At 44.4% G+C, this 16456-nt stretch overlaps 1 pseudogene; it reads left to right on the forward strand.

Moving 5' to 3' along the window:
- Window positions 1-15793, forward strand: part of LOC115310611 — a 48307-nt pseudogene extending 32514 nt beyond the window's left edge.
- Window positions 15794-16456: the final 663 nt, after the last annotated feature.

Below are 16456 nucleotides of genomic sequence, written 5' to 3' on the forward strand. Positions count from 1 at the left end.
GACTGCTTTCGCGCGGGAGGCACTCACTTGATCGAATGACGTTAGCCGGCTGCATTTGCTTCACGGCCAGAAAACATTCAAAGAAGGAATCGTACAGCGACAAATGGAATGATGTCTTTATTGAACAGAGCATCTGCTTGCTGTGCTTGCCGTAAGTGATTCGGCGTTTTCGGTTGACAGCGCCGATGCGAAGCATCACCGATTCAAGCGGCGTCGGTTTCGATCGTTCAACGCTCCCGCTCACCTGTTCGCATTCGTTATCCACTTTCAAGTCCCTGGTAATCCTCACCGCGTCTGTGCACGCACTTGGAGCTGTACACCGCACGGAACACCCGTTCAACTTGCTATGGGACGGATCAGGTGTTGGACTGATCCAACTGGGACGAGAGAGAGACCGAGAGCCGAACCCAAGCCTCCGCAGGCTGCTCCGTGGCGCCATGGAATGCCTCCATGTTTTTCACCCAAATAAATAGACATAAACGCACGACTCCTTGAATTGGGCGGCGACAAGCGCCACCTGACGGATGTTTTTCACCTAAAAAATAGACATAAAAACGCGCGGCTCCTTCAATTGGGCGGCGACAAGCGCCACCTAACGAACAACGTTCAAACTAACAAAAAAGAAAAACTAGCAATCATTGTGAGCGCCTCGCCAGACACACACCTATTTCACACCACACTTCACACATTCGCGACATAGAGGTAACATATGCATTGTGTACATGAACGCGTATACAAACAGCACAAGGTATAACACAAGACACTGACACTTTCCATTCCTATACACACGGAAAGTCGTCACCACCAGCTTATATACTGCTGTATTTTTTGTAACCGATTAGGCTGGTGACCACTGTCATATTTTGCATAAATACAAAAAGACTGTGCAAGATTTACCCGTATACAATATTTTCTCCTACCGCCCTTAGGAAAGCGCTCTTATCTCTAATGTAATCCACTGCAAAAGTGAACTGCAGGTTATAAATAAATTTGAATAGTCGCTGCACGTCACGTTTTCGTCGGTTTCGTTTTCTCGCTAGCCTACACTTCTAGTATACAGAAGCCTGTTTAATGAGTTGTATTAATTATCGAAACTAATTTCTGCAATTCAAACTTTCTGAACATGCTGACGGATTTTCTTTTCTCTTTTTACATATCCGGATGACTTCACCGGTGGTTGAGTACACGCAAAGTAACGTTGAGTACACTGAGCACGCGGAAGTGATTCTGCACTCTAAAACCGGTCCCTCATAAAAAACGCTGTCCCTCTGATTTTAGAGGGGACAACAATGCTTTCAGGGGGACAGCCCTTTTTAAGAGGGAAATTGAAAAATAAAATAGCAACATCTAGAGGGACACCAACATATTAAGAGAGACCAAGGAAACCGTTTCGTTAGTCCCTCTGAACAGGAAAGACAGACAAAAAGATTCACGCGTGTCCCTTCATATTAAGAGGGGACCGGTCCCTCTTAACTGGACCAATGTAGTTCGGTCAGGAGGAGGGGGGCGGGCGCACTAATCCACGGCAAAGAGTTCAGACGGTGCTAAGGCTTCGCGCCAATTCACGGAGAGCTGGAAACGGTCGTTGCCGGAGAGTCGCAAGCGTCATGCTGCTCGTTTGACTTTCTTCGGGTGAGTAATCCTGTCATATTGGCGCTTTTGTTTTGGGTGCATTGCGGGTGGGAATAACGAGCCATCAATATTTTCACGCTGGCTGTGAGATGCACGAGCTTTGCATGTAGAGTGAGAGTGTTCAGCTGTAGTCCGCGGACGCGGTCGCTTCCTGGATCTGCTCGTTCAGCTAGCACAAAGCGTCGCTAATAGTTTGCCCTGCCGTGAGCCGCAGGGCTGTCTTTCGCACAAAACACTTTTAGCGGGTTAGGGTGTCCCAATGTGTACGCGTCTGTCTTAAGCTGGTGATATCAGACCATTTTCTGTCCGACGCTTGTCTACTTTTCAATTTCGAACGCGCGATCGTTCTTCTCCCAGCTCGAGCTGCTAACTTTGGCATGTACTACGCCGGCATTTTATTACCGGCAATTTCCTGGTATTTTATCCATGAGCGTACACTGTCGGCATCGAGTACTACAAAGGATGGCATCACCCTCCCTAAGGCAAAGCCAACATAAAGGCACCCTAGCTGGGGCAGTCAGTGTTTGTAAGCTTGGCTCGCCGATTTCTTTCTCGGTGTGCACTCTAAATGCTTGAGGTTGACCGCCCGAGAGCGTTGATTGACAGAAACAATGTTGGCGATTTTGCGTTTGTTTGCCTTCACAATTCATTACAGCAATTTACACTGCAACGTTATGTTGTAGACATCGTTAGCGTTGCAGTGATTATGAACATTTTTTTCTCAAGTGGGCGGCGAGTAAAAACCCATAATGTGTGTGTATGTTTGTGAAAAGGGCAGGGGGATTGGACGAGCACAAAACAAAAAGAAGAAATAAAGGTTTTTTTTTCTTCGCGTGTTCGCGTTGCGTCGGCGTCGCGGCGTCTGGGGGAAGGGTGTAGCGGCGGCCAGGGAGTACATTTTTTTTTTTTGTATTTCTTTGGCGTATTGTTTTGTTCGTTATATTTTGACGGTCGTGCCGGCACAGCTACCGGCTTTTTTTTTTTTTTTTTTTGGCGCCGACCATGTTTTTGTTTTTGGAGATTTTATTTATGATGTTTATTATGCTCTTTGTTTTCTGTAGCTGGCTGAATATTTTTTTTTCTGTGTCGTGCATCCGCGAAAAATATATAAACAGAAGTTTGCTTTTTTTTTTCTTTTCTTTCTTATGCGATTTAGGGCTAGTGCGTTGATGTGGGCGTTAAATGACTGACCGTTATTAACAATCTTGTTTTCAGAGTGAGGCAATGGCAACGAACGTTGACATGAAGGGAATCAGGCGGGGGTTCCGCTCGGATTGCTCGTGTAAAGAGCTCTACCGGGACCCTCTGCACGGTGGAACGCACCACCCTGAGTGGTGAGCCTACTGCGGCCACCCGCACACGGTTCACAACGAACTCGGTAATTATTAACTTTTTGTATTCCGGTATGTAGGTAGGCTCTATTTACGTTCTGTTGGCATATGCACTGCTTCTGAAAAAAAAAAGAAAAAAAAATGAATGGCTTGCGGCGAAATATTTATAGAAATGTAATTTTTTATTTGATTATGTTGCTTTCTAAAACATGCGCTAGATCACTTCTACAGCTTCGAGCCGCAAATGCAATCCATGCTTTCCAAAGCACATGGGGGTTCTAAAGCTCATCTACTACAAAATGCGTTTTCGTTTTGTCTTGGTAATACAGAAACAATTGATTCTCGTAAATTAATTAAAACTGCAGTCTATTCTCGTACCAAAAATTAATAGTAGCAGAAGTTGCGTCATAAGCTAATGTCACTCGCTATTTCATCGCATACAGATTGGGTTCCGAATCTTTGAACTGTTTGCACTTTATTTTCGCATTTGTTTCCTATCGCCTGCTTGATAACAGGTGAAAGCGCTTCATTACCTTTATTCTAATTCCCACCCTCTGTATCTAAAGGAAAACAATATGGTCTTTCATTCAGCTAAAGGTGGATGCACAACTTCGGTTCCATAACACGATCGTCACCATACTGGGAAACCTGGAGGAGGTAAAAGGGGCCTTCTGCGGAGACAACCCAACAACATTCTTGAACATTAAGACCATCCTCCGGTCTCGATTGGCCAGAAGTTCTTTCATCACCTATGGTATGTGAAAAAGCGAATGCAAAAATAGAAATCTAAGTTTGACGCTGACGCAATATTTTTTTTTTTTTTTTTTAGGAATTGCTGCTTGCAGGACGATTTTACCCCTGACGAAAAAGTTCCAAGACCCAAGACTTTCTACGTTTCGGAGAAATTTGGGATCGTTTCTGGGAACTGGTCAGTGAAACTCACCGCTAGCACGACTATGGAGGGGGCACTAGTCATGTGCTTATGGGTGTATTACATAACGGGACTTTCCTACCCCGTGGCATGTGGACAAACCCTTGGACTCCTCTAGGGTCTGCTCGTTGAAAATAAAGTGTTTCGATTCAGTTTATGTCGGAGAAGCTCATAAAATCGCTTATGGCCGTTCAGAAACAACAGAAATTCTGAGCTTCTGCTGATGGCAAGAGACGCCGAATAATTAGTTTTTAATGCTATGAAGTAGGTAACTACGCTCTAAAAAAAAAAGCACAGGAATCTACTTTCCCGAGCCAGCACTTGGAAAGTCAATCACCGTAACTCACGGAAGCAGCTCAGCGAATCACGATGCCGAAACATAAGATTAGACCAAAAAAGCCAGTCCGAGTTGTGACATTAACCAATGCAAAACATCACGCTTGTTGTGCTTAATGTCGCAACTCATTTTTTTGGTATAATCATATGTTTCGGCATCTACATTCGCTGAGCTGCCTCCGAGAGTTATGGTGAGTGTCTTTCCAAGTGTTGTGCGGGAAAGTAGACGCACGGGCTTTTTTTTAGAATGTACTTTTCTTTTTGTGTTATCCGCTAAAAAAAAGTTTTTTTTTTTGTTTTTTTTTTCAGCACGATCGTATTGTTGTTGTTTATGACAGGCAAAATGAGTCACTCTGCAGCACGAAATTTTTTGTGTGATAGCTTCCAAGAAACGCCGATTTCTGGCGTCGTTCTAAGTCTTTTTTTATTCGTAAAAGCTACCAGAACATCGTTATAGAATTATTATTTTGATGAAGACATATCAAAATATTTTCTTGTGTCATGGCAAATAAAACAGTGTCTACTCTTAAAGATTGTTACTGTTTTCTTTAACACATACTTTGGTTAAACCATATCAGCAAAAGTGCGAGAAGTGCAGTGCAGCATGTCAGCTTACACTCAAAACACGAAGGAGCAGAAATTGTACGATACAATAACAGAGGTAACTTAAAGCCGGGGTCACGCTGCTTATACATCATACAAAATACATTCTGCAGACATGTTCCAATACGAGTCACCGCGACATCCGTGCTTTGTATGCCACGTGACAAAGTAACCTCTTGATTGGTTACCTCGTGGCGTACGAAGCGCGGATGTCGAGGCGACTCGTTTCGGAACATGTCTGCAGAATGTATTTTGTATGAAGTATAAGCAGCGTGACCCCGACTTAAGGGGGACTATGCCCCTGCATTTTAAGCGGGCCACCGTCCCTCCGAATTTAAGGAAGAAAATATCTAAAAACTGTCCCTCTTAATTAAGGGACTCTGACCTCAAATTTAAGGGAGACGCCGCCTCGCTTACTTTAAGAGGGGTGGTGTCTCACTTAATTAAGAGGGAGCATCTCCATGTAATATTAAGAGGTCTGTCGCCCCCCTTAAAGTTAAGTGGGAAAAAATCGAAGAAATGTCCCTCTTACTAAGTGGGACCGGGCTTAGAGTGTGGCGATTCTGGCGAAGCGCGTCCACCGGTCCCCCCGAAGCATTGTTTGTTTTCTTCTTTCCACTACAATTGTTTCTGCTCAAGCGCGTTTCTTTCAAATGTATGTTCTATGCGCGAGCGCTCGCGCCAAGAGGACAGTGCAGAATTGCGCTTTCGGGCCCGTGCCTTCACCTACGTATGTTAAATTATATAAGCATCAAAGAACGCCGAGATCATAGTTCTCTGCGCCGCACCTGCTGGCGTCTGCAGCAGTACTTTTTCTAAAGCAAAAATCTAAAACAAATAGCACTTGTATGTTTGCCAACGCCTTATTTTTGAAAATACACTTGAAATCTTTTATATAGATAAAAGGAGCGCGCGCCGGAAGGACTGAAATCCTAGTCCTTTTGGGATGACACACATCCATTTGGGATGACCGACACTTGCCCTAGCGGCCCTGCCATTGTTGAGGCATTTTTTAAACGCCATTTTGGAAATGGACTTCAGCTGGGCCGTCATATTCCGCATTACATCTTCTTGTGACCCACATAGGGTCCCTTTCAGCGGCATTTTTATCTTGGGGAAGTGCCAGAAATCACAAGGAGCGACGTCGGGAAAGTAGAGAGCCTGATGCGTGCTGTGTCTGGCCAAGAAACTCAATCAGATGCAAAGAACGAGCTGGTGCAGTCATGGTGCCACTGTCGTGTTCCAGCTACCCACAGATCCGGTGTATCGTGCTGCACGGCATTGTGAAGAGTACTAGCAGAAGATACGTTCAGGTAGTACTCTTTGGTAATGTTTTAACCTTGTAGTGCATACTCGGGATGCATTACCCCAGGAGAGTCAAAGAAAATGGTCAACATCACTTTGATGTTGCTATGCACCTGTCATGCTTGTTTTCACACCGGGATGTTGAATGTCTCCATTGTGATGACTACATCTTGGTTTCCAGATTGTACGCGTTAACTCATGACTCATCACCAGTGATGACGGAGTTCAGGAAGCTGGGGTCACCATTTATGGAGTCCAACATGTCTTGCGAGACCTCCAGACAGAGTTCCTTTTGCTCCATAGTGAGCAACGTCGGCATGAATTTTACAGACACTCTACGTAGACCCAAATCCTCCTTCGAAATTGAATGCACTCAACTGGAACATACTCCCACCTCAGCTGTAGGTTTTTTTAACGGTGCTGCGACGGTCCTGCACAAAAAGAGTCCGCACTTGGTTAATCACCTCGTTATTTCGGCTAGTTGAAGGCCTTCCGGAACGTCCGTCGCTTTCCACAGACGTGCGGCCATCTTTGATCCGGTAGCACCACTTGTTAATTTGTGCAATGTCCATGGCATTGTCGCCGAAAGCCTGCTGAATTTTTCTAATTGTTTCCACCTGAGTGTCACCAAGTTTGAACAAAATTTGAAGCAATACATATATTCAAGCCGTAGCATCACCTTAGGAAAAGAAAGAAAAAACGACGAAGACTGGTTGCAATTACTCACTCGGAAGCTGACTGCCAGCGACTCATTTTCTGCGGGCCTGATAAAATTCAGTTGTCTGCATTAATGTTCCCTTCACCTCCGCACCAGAGGATGCTGTCCGCACTTCATTGTTTCCGCGGGACAAATTTAGCTCGGATACCTTCACATAACTGCAAAATGCGGCACGCCAAATCTGAGGGGGCACAGGCACGTAGCCAGAGGGTGCTTAGGCTCGGAGGGTGGGCGGAACGTGCTACCACAGGTTATGCTCTCTTCTTGTCAAAGTGCCTGTCAGTCAAGCGAATGGCTTTCAGAATTATTTATGCTTCAAAACAGAGTTCGGAGCTCTCTTTGGCGCTTCCACGAGTTGTTCTTGATCTTCTCTCTTTAAAAGGACCATTCTGTGGTCTGGGGTGTTGCCTGTAGGGTCCAAAGATCCAGACACTGAAGCCGTACAGGGTATGTGCTTGCCTCTTTAAAGGGATACTGTACCGAATTTTGAATTTTGCAAAATAAGGCTCTAGAAGCGTTGAACTCCAAACTCTACGAACTCCAAAACATTACTTGTACATCGATATCTCAAAAGGAATGGCCGCACCTTTGGAAAAGAAGGGCGTGACCAAGCGAGGCCTCTGACATCACCGTCCTCCGGGAGAATTTGAGCATGAGGGGGAGCGGCCTCGCTTCGATTCACCAGCTCGACACGGGACGTAGTGAGGAGAAGAGGGAATGGGGAATCGAATCGTGACGTGCCTTGTCTTGTCGGCCTCGTCAACCGGGTTCAGTCGGGCACTTCTTTTCTAAAAATATGGCGATCCGTTAGAGATATCGCTGTACGAGTGACGTTTTGGGGTTTTGCATCGTCCCGCTTATCTGTCCAGCCTTGTTTTGCGAGTTCGAAAATTCGGTTCAGTATCTCTTTAAAGCTTAGTCGAAAGACATCACGTTTTACCCAGAGGCTCCACACCAGACGTGTCACTCTCAGAGGTGTCATCTATATCCAGCCTGATGATGATCGGCTGGATGTGAGCACTAGTGGCATTGCCTTGTTGGAACGCTTCTTCCACCCCAACAATGTGCTTCCAAGCACTGCACAAGCTTTCAGCCGTGACCAACCCAGCTTCATTGATGAGCTATTGAAATATGGCACATCTCGAGAACGCCCGAGTGACTGTGGATGTGCCTTCCTGTCAAAGTCGCGTCTGAAATTCTGCAAGCCTGCCTCCCCCCCCCCCCAATCCGCCTTTACCTACCGTTTGAACAGAATCTTATCTGATATGTTCTCAGTGTATGCCATTGAAGCCCTGAACCCACAATATGACAGACGTCGCACACAAAAAGATGCCATTCACGTGCTCCATCTCAAACCTTAACATCGAGCCATCGACCTCGTAGCTCCACGACGAGACGTGCTTCCTTGAAGGGGTGTAATATTACAAGATGAAGATACTGCTTAGGAGAAGACGAGGTGGAGGACAACTAACTCACGCAGCAGAAGTCCAGCCTTCTGCAACAATCTTCATTCCTACACAAACCACCTTTTCATCGAAACAATAATTATAGTGGAACAGCACCTGGGTCTCGGTGTCAAGATGGCATTTCCGGGCTTTCAGTTATGCTGTACATAAGGAGAGCAACTTTTTTTTTATTGTGATCCCATACTTCTCAGTGTGACATATGTGAGAACGTGAAGCATGCTTCTTAATCAATGCTTGTGGAAATGTATGAGCAAACTTTCTAAATTTCTAACAAAATACAGAAGATGATGCCTGTTCCAATAAAAACCACCACTGTTTTTAATGTGTTTATTTTCAAAATATACAGTACAAATTTAAATCGCACGGCTTTCGTTTAAAAACAAATAGCATCAAGTAATGTGATTTAGGTTTAAAACGATGTTCAACTGAAAAACAAGTCTTTATAAGGCACTGCACACATGGTACACTATGAACAGCCTTTACTATAAGTTAACGAAAGCAGGTCTTGAATCACAAGCAGCTCCAGACTTGCAATGCAAGTGTGCCCATTTTTGTGTGCGAAACCCCGATGGCATGCTCAAGAAGGGTGAGTGTATTTTTGATTTCAGCAGAGTATTTGATGTTAAAAGCCGAGAACAGGCACATCAACAACGACACTGCTTGTGTAAGGCTTGCAGCATCAATGGTCAAACCTTCGACTGTGACCGCATACACTGAAGATGGGAGCACGTCCTCACCAGTGTACAGAATACTTGGGTTCATGTACTGGGCGCCCGGCTCTTGTGACAAGGACAAAGGCCATTTCGATAAAAATACCAACATGCAAATCGCTGCACAATTAAAACTTTCCCCGAGTCATTTCATTCTTATTAAAAGTAAAACTTATACTTCTTTCAATTTGGTAATGCTGTTGGGCTAACGTGCTTTTAAAGTTTATCCAGACATTTTGGGAAAAATATGCAAATCAAAACTTGCTGTTTCGGCAAGACAAATGACATTAAAACAATTCCTCAGAAGGTCTTTACAGACAACCTGGTAATTGTTCAGTTTGTTATGTCGTCACATATCTTTCGCAAGAGTAGAGTTTTGGAAACAGTCCCACACTGCAGTTTATTTTGAAGTAAATGATTAAGCACAAAAGGTTGTATGTATCCATATAAACTTGCTGGATTGATCTTCAACTTTCGAAAGGAAAAAAAAATATTTGCAATGTCTACCGTAGTCTCAAGCACAAGCGCCCACTCAAAATTCGAGGATAATCACGAAAAATTGGGGGATCGGTGCTTCTGAGGTCCTCAATATGCAAAGGACTTGCCTTTGCATATTTTCGAAATGTTACAAAATTGCGAGACACTTATTGTGGAATGGGCGGATGCTCGCATTTCGCAGTAAATAAAACCCAGTTCGTTTTAAATATTAACTACCATAATTATACAACTGATCTACCCAGTTCACTCAAGCATATCACTTGTTTCAGGTTGGAAGCTCTTTCTGAGGGTACCTATAAATGCGAAAAAGTACTATTTCTTCAATTGTTGTAGTGTTTTACATCACAACGCTCGGGAGGAGCTCTGCATTTATTTTTCATCCCATCCTCCCCAAACATCGGGGTTTACAATGTTAGAGATTAGCTTTTTTGTTGGTATGAGAAAGTAGGATTTCTTCTCCCCAAAATAAATATGCGCCTGGTGCGACATAATGGACCTGTCCCGAGAAGCATTCTGCGCACGTGCGAGCGCCCGATGCCAAGCAGCAAAAGACTGCACGAAAAATTGAGAAAATTCAGAAGGAGGCTGTGGATCAGCGAGTAGAACACGTAATTGCAGCATATTTATAATTGTGTTACACAGAAAAAGAAAGTGGACAGAAAGATAAACGCAACACTTTGGTGGACGCCACGGATGCCCTTTAAAGTTGCGTTGGGCATGCGCCGCAGCTCAGAGAGCAAAGAAACTGGTAGCGTGGCTCCCATTATAGATTGGTAGCGCAGGTACTTCACTTCCTTGATTTTTAGTTCGTGCAGCCACCGCCTGGTGCCGTCGGTATGTGAAAAAGATCTATTGCTGCAAGCAGAACAGCACCCCTGTTATGCACCTTACTCTCATTTAAGCTGACGACAAATTTTGCATTGATTATCACTTTTCACCACAGTAATTGTTCTGATTACAGCTTTCCAGTTCTGTAAGAAAAAAAGAAACTACTGGCGCATCACTCATTCACAAAATGTCGTGCTCTGTACATTATATACCTGTGAACCCTTTTGTTATTATTTGAAATTAATAAACAAGTTTTATCACTTTCCACTTTCCCAGTTATTTGATGTTAATATCCTAATGGGCTTTTCTCTCTAATAATAAATATCTATTTTAATTGAAATAGGCATGCCGAGCAATTCATACTAGACTCTTCACGAGGTTGTTGCTTCTTTCCTTCAGCAGGCATGGCAGCAAGATCAAGGCGCCGTTGGCAAGGAGAGCTGGAGAAAAAAAAAAGAAAAATAACATCTTGGAAAATAATGTTTTGCAATCAAATGTTGCCATGGTTATACAATCACCATATACTATCTAGAACCTTTACCAGGTGTTCACTACATTACCTCGTTTTAGCTTTGGCATGTCAACCTATAGTATGTATTCACGCGAGTCTTGGGAACAGTGCCGCCTTTGTGTCCGCGAGAGCAGACAACCACACCGCCACACCCGCACTGCCTGGCGATTTCTCTGCCAACACCACGCACAAACGACGGACGCTTTACGCAGTTGTGTTGTTACAGTGCAGTGGATGGTTGCGGCAATATTATGATGTTGTCTTCGGAAAGTAGTTTTCCACCGTTGGGCCCTTATGGCAGACAGCCAACAGGAACATGTACACTACGAGAAGATGGAAATCTGCAGCGTGGATCCCATCGGTCTGTCGCCGAATGGCCTCGTCCAAGGCAACAGGTGGCAGACGCGGGTGGAAATGACTGACATCCAGGACTTCAGTGCAACCCACTTCAAACGATAATGAGAAACTGATCATTTCCAGTCTAGTCGTATCTTAAGTGGGTAGCACTGTACTTGATGTTAACAACAAGTTTTGTTATGTGCAAGGAAGTCTTAAATGCCGGTAACTACAGGCTAATTAATGGGTTCAGGCACTGTCGATGAAAGCAGTAATGGCGGAAAGCGCGATCGTCGTCTCGCAGGTAAGGTAGACCTACAAATATTTACTTTTACAAGTTTAATCATTCTTTGATCTGGCGAAGTAGACTGAACTCGCGGCACTTGCTTTCAAGTACGTCTGTGGCACTTCTTGTTTTTGGCAGACATTATTTCTTTTGACATGTCGACATCTCAAGAGGGCTAGGCCTATCGTGCTGGTCAAGTTCAGCCGCTATAAAGGACTCCCAAGAGAAGACCCAAACGTAAGCTTCCTACCGGAGGAGGCGGAAAATCGGCCTTGAAAGAAATTATACCATTCTTGAGCATGTTTTCGTCTTTTGAGTCGCAGCAACCTCAAAGCTTTCGGTCGCTGTTGCTTGCCAGTGACAAGCAACAGCCCGTACTCCAACCTCGTGTTGCTCGCATGGCGCCAACAATTCACAGTATCAATTTACAGCGTGCTGTACAGTTCTTAAGGAGAATGATTAGCCTTCTAAAAGTGAATCAAGCAAAGGTGCAGACGTGCTCCAGAATTACGCGAATATCTTAAGTCTACCTCACCTGTGAGACGACAATCGCTCTCTCTGCACTCGCTGCTTTCATCAACGGCTCCTGGACCCCTTAAAATACTTGGTTGAGCGTGACAAAATTTGTCTTCAGGAGGTAATTCGAGATGTCAGTAATTTCCCCCAGTGGCCATAGTTAAGCTCTTGGACGTCTGGCTGTGGAGCGAACGGATCCACGCCGCAGATTTCCACCTTCTCCTCATAGCCTGTGCATTCTTTTCCACTGTCCACCATAGGGGCCCAGCAATGGAGAAACCCGTGCCGTAGACAGCATCGTAACATTGCCTAGACTATACACTGCACCGCACCACCGCAACTGCATAGAGCATCCGTCGCTGTCACTTGTGCGTGGTGTTGCATGCAAGAATCACTGGGCAGGGGGGCTGTACAAGCACAGTTGTCTGGTTTCGCGGACACAAAGATGGCACTGTTTCCAGAATGCATAGGTCCCAAGCTGAGCTTAAATACACCCCATTGCTGAAAAGAGTTCTGCTCGAGCCATAGGTTATAATTAGGGCTCCGTGTTTTCGGAGTTTATTTTTCGTCAAATTCGGAGGGTGTTTTTCGGAGTTTATTTTTTGCCGAAGATTCGGAGTTTATCGGAGTTTATATTTGGTTGATTCCCAATTCTCCGAAATTCGGAGTTTAATTTCGCAGTGTTTCCTATTCAACATAAACATGTAAATAATAACCGGATGTAAACGTATGCCAGATAAACAATAAAACGCGCTTGTACCGATTAAAATTGCTTCAGATGAATTTGACGTTCGTGCCATTGCCATTGGCAATATTAATTTGTCCCACTACAAAAGTGTTCCTTCGATAAACGTCGATACCTTAAAGATCAATAAACTCCCGGGGGCAGTCACTACGAAGCTCGTAGTCATCCCATCTTATTCCATCAATCTAGCCCGCGGCCGAGCGAGGTGGAGTGGTTAAGGAGGTAATAGAAAGTTTCAACTGTTCCGTTTCTCTATTTAATAGAATCTCTATGGTGCATAGCTTTCACTGTTAGAAAAGCATACCTTCTGCTTTCTCTAAGTCACAAATCGCTTGGCTCAAAATGGAAACCAAAAGATTGGGTTTTGTCGTGACCCGAATGTACGATGACCTGCTGCCCTGAATCAACCTCGACGAAAGAAGCGGCAAGACCCCTTTTGACAACGGTCTGAGATTTGGAAGATAATTATGGTGCCAGTTTCTCAGGACATATTAACTCCGTGCTGATCAAATTGTAAAAAAAAAAAAAAAGAATATCTGTCTTTCACTTTTTTTTACATTTTTTTTTTTTGCGGGGGGGGGGGGGGGGGAGGTTGCATGGGCACATAAACATTGGGAGTTTATCGGATAAATCCGAATTGACCAAAATTTTACCGGCGGGTGTTTTTCGGAGGTTTTCGGATTTATTCGAAAACACGGAGCCCTAGCTATAATGTAAGCAGCATCACAACAGCTGGTTCTGTTGGCACACATAGGCAAATAAGGAAGGGTAGAAAATATTTCTGCCTGTAAACAAAATTAATGCAGAGGTATAGCACTTTCTCTTCAGCTACTTACTTTTACCCTCTTCCGGGTAGTTCTCGGCGGCTTCCAATATTTGTTTTTCCTTTTGTTTTGATGATGACTTCATACGGAAAAGCTCATAGAGGGCCTTGGTGCTTCTCTCAAGGAAGGCTGTGAGACCCTCCTGGGCATCTCTCCTTGTCTGGCGTCGGAACTCCTGCTGAATCTGTAATAATAAACTTTGCTCAACTTATTTAAAATATGTCAAAATCATAACAAAAACATTCATAAAGATTTTTGTCCAATAACATAGCATGACAATTAAGGCTATTCATGCTTTTTTGCTCTCGGAGATACAAGATGAGTTACCTAAATGATATATTTTAGTACTATTATTTCAACCATCTAGCTTTGACTTCTTGCAATGTTTGGAGTTCTGCATAATAGTTTCCTCAGCTGCACATTAACATTAATCATATTTCTCTGTTTGATGCCGAAACTTACATTACTGCCGAGTTACTGGCATATGTAGACAAGTTGTGACTATACTAGCCTTTTATAAGACGTGAAACAAAATGATTAGGAATTGATGTCTCCCACTCAAATATTTTTGGATCATTCTACCTAAATGTATAAATAGCGTAAGAATGCTAAAAACAATCTGAACCGTATATTACTGTGAAAATAATCATGTTCACAGCCTCCATAATCAACCAGCCATTGAGCTGTACAGCAAGGGCATTGTGATAACTTGTCATGGTTCAAGAAAATGCTACAGCTAGTGGCAGCTAACACATCAGGTTGTGAAGTGAAGACCTCAACAGACGTGGAACATGACTGCTACTATACTCCGTTTCATAGTTAAGCTAAAATGCTGCCATGGCTAGTTGTGCAAGCACATGGCTTTGTCTAGTACCTCATTCGCATGCGACCACATGCAAATGAGACGCTAGACAAAGTCAAGCTCTCGTGCTACTAGCCTTGGCAACATTGTAGCTTAAGTATGAAATGAAGTGTAGTTGATCATAGAGACAAAATTCATTACAACGGACTAACATGACCTAGCGCAAAACATCCCCCCTTGTATCCAAACTATGCTGTATCCAAAACGGGGAGGAGCAGAAATGGATAATTTCTTACAGCGCAACTTCATGAAGCTTTATTTGCAAATCTTTCAGAAAGGACAGTGTGATGAGAGGCAGCTGGGATTGTCTGAGTGAACATGCAGTAACTTTTCACTGGATCTTAACTATATGCAGGAGTGTACATTTTACTTGGTTTAGCTGTGTAAACGATCCATCTTCGTACTCACTGATTATGTTTCTATCTTCGTATCTGGCCAGGATTTAAAGCAACTACTTTGTCTGCTACTCGGAGACGACGCCTTCGTTAATGATAACAGCTCTTCCGTAGATTTGCATAAAGATAACAGTGTGTCGGATTTTAAACAGACCAAGTCAGCCCTCCCTGAAATTGACAAGGCCAAGGCCAAAAATCACAGCAAGCTCTTCAGCACGCTTTCTCAGGAGCAATCCATTTACAGGAATGCTCAGCGCGAATGCACCTCGCAGTCACAACAAAGGGACCATCGCAACACACGGCCAGGTAGCTAGCCTCCCAGAGTCGCAAGTGTTTTCTGCAGATGTCACCAGAGACATGCTTCTGTTCGATTCCCTTGTTCTTCATAATTGTACTGATTGTTTGCTTGTACAGGGCCTTTGCAACATCCAAATGTTTTCACCTAGATCTGCAGTGCTGGTGATTCTCACTTTATTGCCAAGAAATCGATTTTATCCTTTATGCGGACATATCAATGCCACCCTCGTCGAACATGAATAGTGCGCAGACATACAAACATAAAAAAGGGCAAATTGAGAGTTCACTGATTTGGCTAAAGTCCTCCCAAAGATGCACTACATGGTGCACTACGGAAGACTGACTGCGGCCCTTGGACCACTCTGCCAGTACTGGTGCCTTCGTTTCGAGGCGAAGCACCAGTACTTTAAGTCCATGGCTTCAAAAGTAAAAAAATTCATCAACATTTGCAAAACCCTTGAGACTCGGCACCAACTCCTGCAGAGCTACAAAATGAACTATCTCAAGTTCCCTCTATGCCCGAGAATGCTGTGTGCCCGAGCTGTTGACAAAGCTAGCTTGCCAGCTGCTGCCCAAAGCTTGGACTGCAAAGCGGATCTCTTGGAAGCAAAAAGCGTATTTCTAGACGCCGGAGGCTACAGGGTGAAGACATTCTGGTGGTAGGTACCGGAGAAATCCCCCAGTTTGCACAGGTACGGAACATTTATGTCTCAAAGAATGATGCTTTCCTACTGCTTGAGAGACTTGCTACAAACTGTTTTCACCAACACATCTGTGCCTATGAGGTGACCAAAACAGGGGTGCTTCAACTCTCGAAATGTGGTCCTGACAATGCCGGCCCTACGTCATCAAGCGCTCTGGGCGAACTGCGACCCTGGCGGCCCCCCCCCCCCCAACTCCCTCTTTATACACCCCTAGCTATCGACATCACGCTGTTCGTAAACATGTGAGTATGGCCCACCGTGGTATGGCCAACACGAGCATTTTGTCAGACGAGAACCGATTCCCAAAAACGAACGACGACCGAGCATATAGCGTCCTGTCGGGCGCCATGTTCAAATAAATCAGAAAAAAAGGTTCGAAAAAAAGGGGGGGGGGGGGCGGCGGCGCCCCCCTTTTGATGGCGCCCTGGGCGACCGCCCAGGTCGCCCATCCCTAAGGCCGGCCCTGGGTCCTGAACTGGAGGCCTCACATCAGCACTTGGACCTGTACAATGGTGGACACGTGTGTCTTCGCTATGACGTATTATTTTAAACAGCCAGTGCCCATTCAGAGCCTGTAAATATGCTTATTGTATTAGTGTTACATGGCAAAGTAAATGGTTCC

Source organism: Ixodes scapularis, unplaced genomic scaffold, assembly GCF_016920785.2.
Source record: "Ixodes scapularis isolate PalLabHiFi unplaced genomic scaffold, ASM1692078v2 PGA_scaffold10__122_contigs__length_95168666, whole genome shotgun sequence".
Taxonomy (NCBI): domain Eukaryota; kingdom Metazoa; phylum Arthropoda; class Arachnida; order Ixodida; family Ixodidae; genus Ixodes; species Ixodes scapularis.